This window comes from Salvelinus alpinus, chromosome 22, assembly GCF_045679555.1.
Source record: "Salvelinus alpinus chromosome 22, SLU_Salpinus.1, whole genome shotgun sequence".
NCBI lineage: Eukaryota > Metazoa > Chordata > Actinopteri > Salmoniformes > Salmonidae > Salvelinus > Salvelinus alpinus.
In genome coordinates, this window is record NC_092107.1 from 922,597 (window position 1) to 930,020 (window position 7,424).

General features: G+C 44.0%; 1 long non-coding RNA gene across 1 annotated transcript; it reads right to left on the bottom strand.

Moving 5' to 3' along the window:
* Positions 1-2,794: 2,794 nt before the first annotated feature.
* On the bottom strand, positions 2,795-7,047 carry LOC139548740 (uncharacterized). The gene is made up of 3 exons (XR_011669769.1): positions 6,636-7,047; positions 6,311-6,408; positions 2,795-5,597 (listed from the first exon to the last, which is right to left on the bottom strand). It is a non-coding gene; the product is annotated as an uncharacterized lncRNA (long non-coding RNA).
* Positions 7,048-7,424: the final 377 nt, after the last annotated feature.

Here is a 7,424-nt window from a genome sequence, read left to right on the forward strand (position 1 = left end):
CGGTCACCACCGATAAATCCATGATAATGAAACATTTCAATAAGCATTTCTCAACCGCTGGCCATGCCTTCCTCCTAGCTACTCCAGCTCCGCCACCCCCGCAGCTACTTGTCCAAGCCTCCCCAGCTTCTCCTTCACCCAAATCTAGATAGCAGATGTTCTGAAAGAGCTGCAAAACCTGGACCTGTACAAATCAGCTGGGCTAGACAATCTGGACCCTCTCTTTCTAAAACTATCCGCCGCCATTGTTGCAACCCCTATTACCAGCCTGTTCAACCTCTCTTTTGTATCGTCCGAGATCCCCAAAGATTGGAAAGCTGCCGTGGTCATCCCCCTCTTCAAAGGGGGTGACACCCTAGACCCAAACTGTTACAGACCTATATCCATCCTGCCCTGCCTATCTGAAGTCTTCAAAAGCCAATAATAAACAGATCACTGACCAATTCGAATCCCACCGTACCTTCTCCGCTGTGCAATCCGGTTTCCGAGCCGATCACGGGTGCACCTCAGCCACGCTCAAGGTACTAAACGATATCATAACCGCCATCGATAAAAGACAGTACTGTGCAGCCGTCTTCATCGATCTGGCCAAGGCTTTCAACTCTGTCAATCACCGAATTCTTATCGGCAGACTCAATAGCCTTGGTTTTTCTAATGACTGCCTCACCTGGTTCACCAACTACTTTGCAGACAGAGTTCAGTGTGTCAAATCGGAGGGCATGTTGTCCGGACCTCTGGCAGTCTCTATGGGGGTACCACAGGGTTCAATTCTCGGGCCGACTCTTTTCTCTGTATATATCAATGATGTTACTCTTGATCAAATCAAATCAATATCAAATGTTATTTGTCACATACACATGGTTAGCAGATGTTAATGCGAGTGTAGCGAAATACTTCTGCTTCTAGTTCCGACAATGCAGTAATAACCAACGAGTAATCTAACAATTTCACAACAACTACCTTATACACACAAGTGTAAAGGGATGAAGAATATGTACATCAAAATATATGAAGGAGTGATGGTACAGAACGGCATAGGCAAGATGAAGTAGATGGTATTGAGTACAGTATATACATATGAGATGAGTAATGTAGGGTATGTAAACATATAAAAGTGACATTGTTTAAAGTGGCTAGTGATACATGTATTACATAAAGATGGCAAGATGCTGTAGATGGTATAGAGTACAGTATATACATATGAATTGAGTAATGTAGGGTATGTAAACATTATATTAAGTGCCTAGTGATATTATTTACATACATTTTTCCATTATTAAAGTGGCTGGAGTTGAGTCAGTATGTTGGCAGCAGCCACTCAATGTTAGTGGTGGCTGTTTAACAGTCTGATGGCCTTGAGAAAGAAGCTGTTTTTCAGTCTCTCGGTCCCTGCTTTGATGCACCTGTACTGACCTCGCCTTCTGGATGATAGCGGGGTGAACAGAAAGTGGCTCGGGTGGTTGTTGTCCTTGATGATCTTTATGGCCTTCCTGTGACATCGGGTGGTGTAGGTGTCCTGGAGGGCAGGTAGTTTGCCCCTGGTGATGCGTTGTGCAGACCTCACTACCGTCTGGAGAGCCTTACGGTTGTGGGTGGAGCAGTTGCCGTACCAGGCGGTGATACAGCCCGACAGGATGCTCTCAATTGTGCATCTGTAAAAGTTTGTGAGTGCTTTTGGTGACAAGCCGAATTTCTTCAGCCTCCTGAGGTTGAAGAGGCGCTGCTGCGCCTTCTTCACCACGCTGTCTGTGTGGGTGGACCAGTTCAGTTTGTCCATGATGTGTACGCCGAGGATCTTAAAACGTACTACCCTCTCCACTACTGTCCCGTCAATGTGGATAGGGGGGTGCTCCCTCTGCTGTTTCCTGAAGTCCACGATCATCTCCTTTGTTTTGTTGACGTTGAGTGTAAGGTTATTTTCCTGACACCACACTCCGAGGGCCCTCACCTCCTCCCTGTAGGCCGTCTCGTCGTTGTTGGTAATCAAGCCTACCACTGTAGTGTCGTCTGCAAACTTGATGATTGAGTTGGAGGCGTGCATGGCTACGCAGTCGTGGGTGAACAGGGAGTACAGGAGAGGGCTCAGAACGCACCCTTGTGGGGCCCCAGTGTTGAGGATCAGCGGGGTGTAGATGTTGTTACCTACCCTCACCACCTGGGGGCGGCCCGTCAGGAAGTCCAGCACCCAGTTGCACAGGGCGGGGTCGAGACCCAGGGTCTCGAGCTTGATGATGAGTTTGGAGGGTACTATGGTGTTAAATGCTGAGCTGTAGTCGATGAACAACATTCTCACATACAGTCGTATGAAAAAGTTTGGGCACCCCTCTGAGGCTGCATAATAATTTACTCTGTCGTCACAGAAAATGATCACAGTTGCATGCCATTCATTTTCTAATAAAAGCGGAGTACTGGGGTATTGTCCAGACAAAGATTTTTAGTGTAGCAATATTAAGTTAATATTAAATCAGATGTGAAAAATAGGCTATGCAAAAATGTGGGCACCCTTGTCATTCTGTTGATTTGAATACCTGTAACTACTTAGCACTGATTAATTGGAACACACAATTGGTTTGGTGAGCTCATTAAGCCTTGAACTTCATAGACAAGTGCATCCAATCACGTACCATCACAGGGGTGTGATCGTTCTACAATGGTCCCTGAAGCGTACGATCACACCCGTGTGATTAGAACACTCAATTAGAACGGCCAGTTTCGAATGATGCAACAATCAGCATTTGAACTGGCCACACTTTTTTCAGAAACTGTTTACACAAATACAGTCTTTACAAAGTTATGTCCAGAATGTGAGCAGTTTATTTTTGGATGCAATGTTCAGATATTCACACAAGTATCTTTATCATTACACAATCATCCTAACCGGAAAAATGTAGGCTACATTTGTCCTAGCGCTAACTAAGGAAAGATTGATGCAACACAAGCTGTCATATTTTCTAACTCTCGGCTGACAAACTATAATATGAATTAGCTAATAGCAATTACTATATATAATTAATCACATCACGGGCGAGCTCACCGTTGAAAATAAAGTAAAACACTTTCTAGAAATCGAAAGTAATCCGACTAGTTTCAGCGCGCAGCCAGGCTTTTTTTCCTCACAGAAACCAAAGATAATAAAAGACAAGATGAGTTTGGTCTGTTTATAGTATGCATGTTCAAGGGGTGTGTCGTCTAGCATCGTTCACATCCAATTTCTGATGTTCTCAAAAATGAGTGAACCCTTACTCACCTCATTTTGTTATAGCATCTTTGGTCCGACAGACGATCAAGTGAAACCCAGAATGCATTGTATGTCAACAAAGATGGCTCCACACACAGCTGGAATTAGCTTAGCTCATCATAATCAGTACAACCTTCAAAACATTATTTTACACATTTACTATGTGCCCATTACAATCTCTGCAAAAATCGGAATGCATGATTTATCACCGGTAATTGAAAAACATGAATAAAATAGTAAATATATCAATAATACCACACATTTTCTGATAGTGATTTATTGATACAAATGGAGCGTGCAGGCAGTCAATCACGTAACCTCTCACTCCCACTCTGAGCCATTCAGTGTTGTTATGTACAGTATATCACAAAAGTGAGTACACCCCTCACATTTTTGTAAATATTTGAGTATATCTTTTCATGTGACAATACTGAAGAAATGACACTTTGCTACAATGTAAAGTAGTGAGTGTACAGCTTGTATAACAGTGTAAATTTGCTGTCCCTTCAAAATAACTCAACACACAGCCATTAATGTCCAAACTGCTGGCAACAACAGTGAAAATGTCCAAATTGGGCCTAATTAGCCATTTTCCCTCCCCGGTGTCATGTGACTCATTAGTGTTACAAGGTCTCAGGTGTGAATGGGGAGCAGGTGTGTTAAATATGGTGTTATCGCTCTCACACTCCCTCATACTGACTGGTCACTGGAAGTTCAACATGGCAAAGAAATCTGAGGATCTGAAAAAAAGAATTGTTGCTCTACATAAAGATGGCCTGGGCTATAAGAAGATTGCCAAGACCCTGAAACTGAGCTGCAGCACGGTGGCCAAGACCATACAGCGGTTGAACTGGACAGGTTCCACTCAGAACAGGCCTAGCCATGGTCGACCAAAGAAGTTGAGTGCACGTGCTCAGCGTCATATCCAGAGGTTGTCTTTGGAAAATAGACGTATGAGTGCTGCAGAGGTTGAAGGGATGGGGGGTTAGCCTGTCAGTGCTCAGGCCATACGCCGTACACTGCATCAAATTGGCCTGCATGGCTGTCGTCCCAGAAGGAAGCCTCTTCTAAAGATGATGCACAAGAAAGCCCGCAAACAGTTTGCTGAAGACAAGCAGACTAAGGACATGGATTACTGGAACCATGTCCTGTGGTCTGATGAGACCAAGATAAACTTATTTGGTTCAGATGGTGTCAAGCGTGTGTGGCGGCAACCAGGTGAGGAGTACAAAGACAAGTGTGTCTTGCCTACAGGCAAGCATGGTGGTGGGAGTGTCATGGTCTGGGGCTGCATGAGTGCTGCCGGCACTGGGGAGCTACAGTTCATTGAGGGAACCATGAATGCCAACATGTACTGTGACATACTGAAGCAGAGCATGATCCCCTCCCTTCGGAGACTGGGCCGCAGGGCAGTATTCCAACATGATAACGACCCCAAACACACCTCCAAGACGACCACTGCCTTGCTAAAGAAGCTGAGGGTAAAGGTGATGGACTGGCCAAGCATGTCTCCAGACCTAAACCCTATTGAGTATCTGTGGGGCATCCTCAAATGGAAGGTGGAGGAGTGCAAGGTCTCTAACATCCACCAGCTCCGTGATGTCGTCATGGAGGAGTGGAAGAGGACTCCAGTGGCAACCCGTGAAGCTCTGGTGAACCCATGCCCAAGAGGGTTAAGGCAGTGCTGGAAAATGATGGTGGCCACACAAAATATTGACACTTTGGGCCCAATGTCGACATTTTCACTTAGCGGTGTACTCACTTTTGTTGCCAGCGGTTTAGACATTAATGGCTGGGTGCGTAGTTATTTTGAGGGGACAGCAGATTTACACTGTTATACAAGCTGTACACTCACTACTTTACATTGTAGCAAAGTGTCATTTCTTCAGTGTTGTCACATGAAAAGATATACTCAAATATTTACAGAAATGTGAGGGGTGTACTCACTTTTGTGATATACTGTATGTAGCTAATGAGCTAAGCTGTAGCATTAGCATTGTCTTTCAAAAGGAGACAACTCAGAAATGTGGAAATTCTGGAGATTAAAAAAAAAATCTGACTGAGTCTGAAAATTAGGAATCAGATTCTGACAGTGACAGTGGACCCCTTGTCCACTGACGAAGTCCCAGTTCCCTTTGAAGATGCTGGTGGTGATGGAGGCAGACCGATAGTGGATGAAGTACAGGAGATCTGTGGTAGCTGGAAGGCTGCCAGCCATTTCACCCCTCCTGGCCCTGCTGTTTGTATTGATGAGTCCCAGTCTGGAGTGCCATTTCCATCTGAGGCAGAGTGCTTCAAGTTGTTTCTGACAGAAGAGCTGGTGGGAGACATAGTAGAGACCAATCGCTATGCCTTGGAGCTACAGGAGAAGAGAGAGCCAGGAGTGGGGGGGACAACCACAATTAGTGAAATGTATACATTCCTGGTGACAGTAAAGAAGAACTCCTGAAAGAGAATACTGGAGCAGAGATCCTATGTTTGCAACTCCCTTCTTTGCCACCCTCTTTTCCCAAGACTGCTTTCTAGTTCTGCTGCTATGACTCCATTTCATCAACAACGCTACTGCCATCCTAAATGACCCATTATACAAATAAGAAATGTCAACAGCTGGCAGTAAAGTGCCATGACAAACGAGACATCCATGTCCTCTCCACTGTCCATACAGCAACCATGTCGGCCACAGAGGTGGACCACCTGACGGGAGAGAAACAAACCAGACAGAGAAACATCAAACCAGACAATGCTTGACTATAACCTCAAAATGGGGGCAGTGGATAAGGCTGACATGATAAACAGCTTTGTGGAATGCACTCAGCAAACGACCAAGTGGTATAAGAGATTTTTCAATTTTTCCAGGGTAGCTTCAAAATACAACATGCCAATACTTCTGACGCATTTAGCATTATTTTACAGAGCTAATAGAAGAATGTAACTAGCTACATAAGCACGATTGAATATAACACCATAAAGGTGAGTAACGTTACCTCGCGTGTCCGCGGTCATACACAGTGAGCTACAGTAGAAACGGTATAACACGACACACAAACTATTATAACGTAATAAGACACTTACTTTGATAGAAACGCAGTTTGGATTTGAAGATGGGTGTCTGTAGTGACGCCTCTAGCACTGAGACGCTGTGTCACTTGGGAGTCATAAGGCCAGGGTAGCTTCAAAATACAACACATGCTAATACTTCCCTGACGCAATTAGCATTGTTTTGCAGAGCTAATAGAAGAATGTAGCTAGCTACCTAAGCATTGAGTATAACACCATAAATGTTATGAAATGAGTAACGTTACATCGCGTATCCGTGGTTATAAGGAATATACACAAAAACATTATGTTACAGTAGAAACGACATGCAGAAACTATTATAACATAATAAGGCACTTACTTTGTTAGAAACGCACACATTTCCAAAGTTAATATTGGTAATGAAAACAACTTTGATTGCGATGAAGACAACAGACAGAAAATATGGACACGTGTATGCAGGACGATAGATGAGCAAATGTCTGCAGATTTGAACTGCACAAACAATTGAGGGGAATTTTGTCCGGGTCAGAAATGTCCCAAAAACGTATTGGTTCGCAAAAGTAAAAATTACTACTTTTATGTGAATGAATTAGGCGGAACACACCTCATTTCAAACTGTTGTTAGAAAATAATTTAAAATTGACCAAAAAAAACAGGCTGCGTGCTTTGGTTTGAGGGCAGCGCGGATTAAATGTACTGTTACGTAACAATCACATCCAGGAATGGCGAGAACGTTCTAACATCACGCGCATAAAAAAACTCACGCTGGGGCGACCGTTGCACCTTGCCCAAACCGGCTGCGCGCGTGCGCTATCGTGCATACATTTATTTTCCCCCCCACACCAAACGCGATCACGACACGCAGGTTAAAATATCAAAACAAACTCTGAACCAATGACATTAATTTGGGGACAGGTCGAAAAGCATTAAACATGTATGGCAATTTAGCTAGTTAGCTTGCACTTGCTAGCTAACGTTAATTTGTCCTATTTAGCTAGCTTGCTGTTGCTAGCTAATTTGTCCTGGGACATAAACATTGAGTTGTTATTTTACCTGAAATGGACAAGGATCTCTACTCCGACAATTAATCCACATATAAAACGGCCAACCGAATCGTTTCTAGTCATCGCTCCTCCTTCCAGGCTTT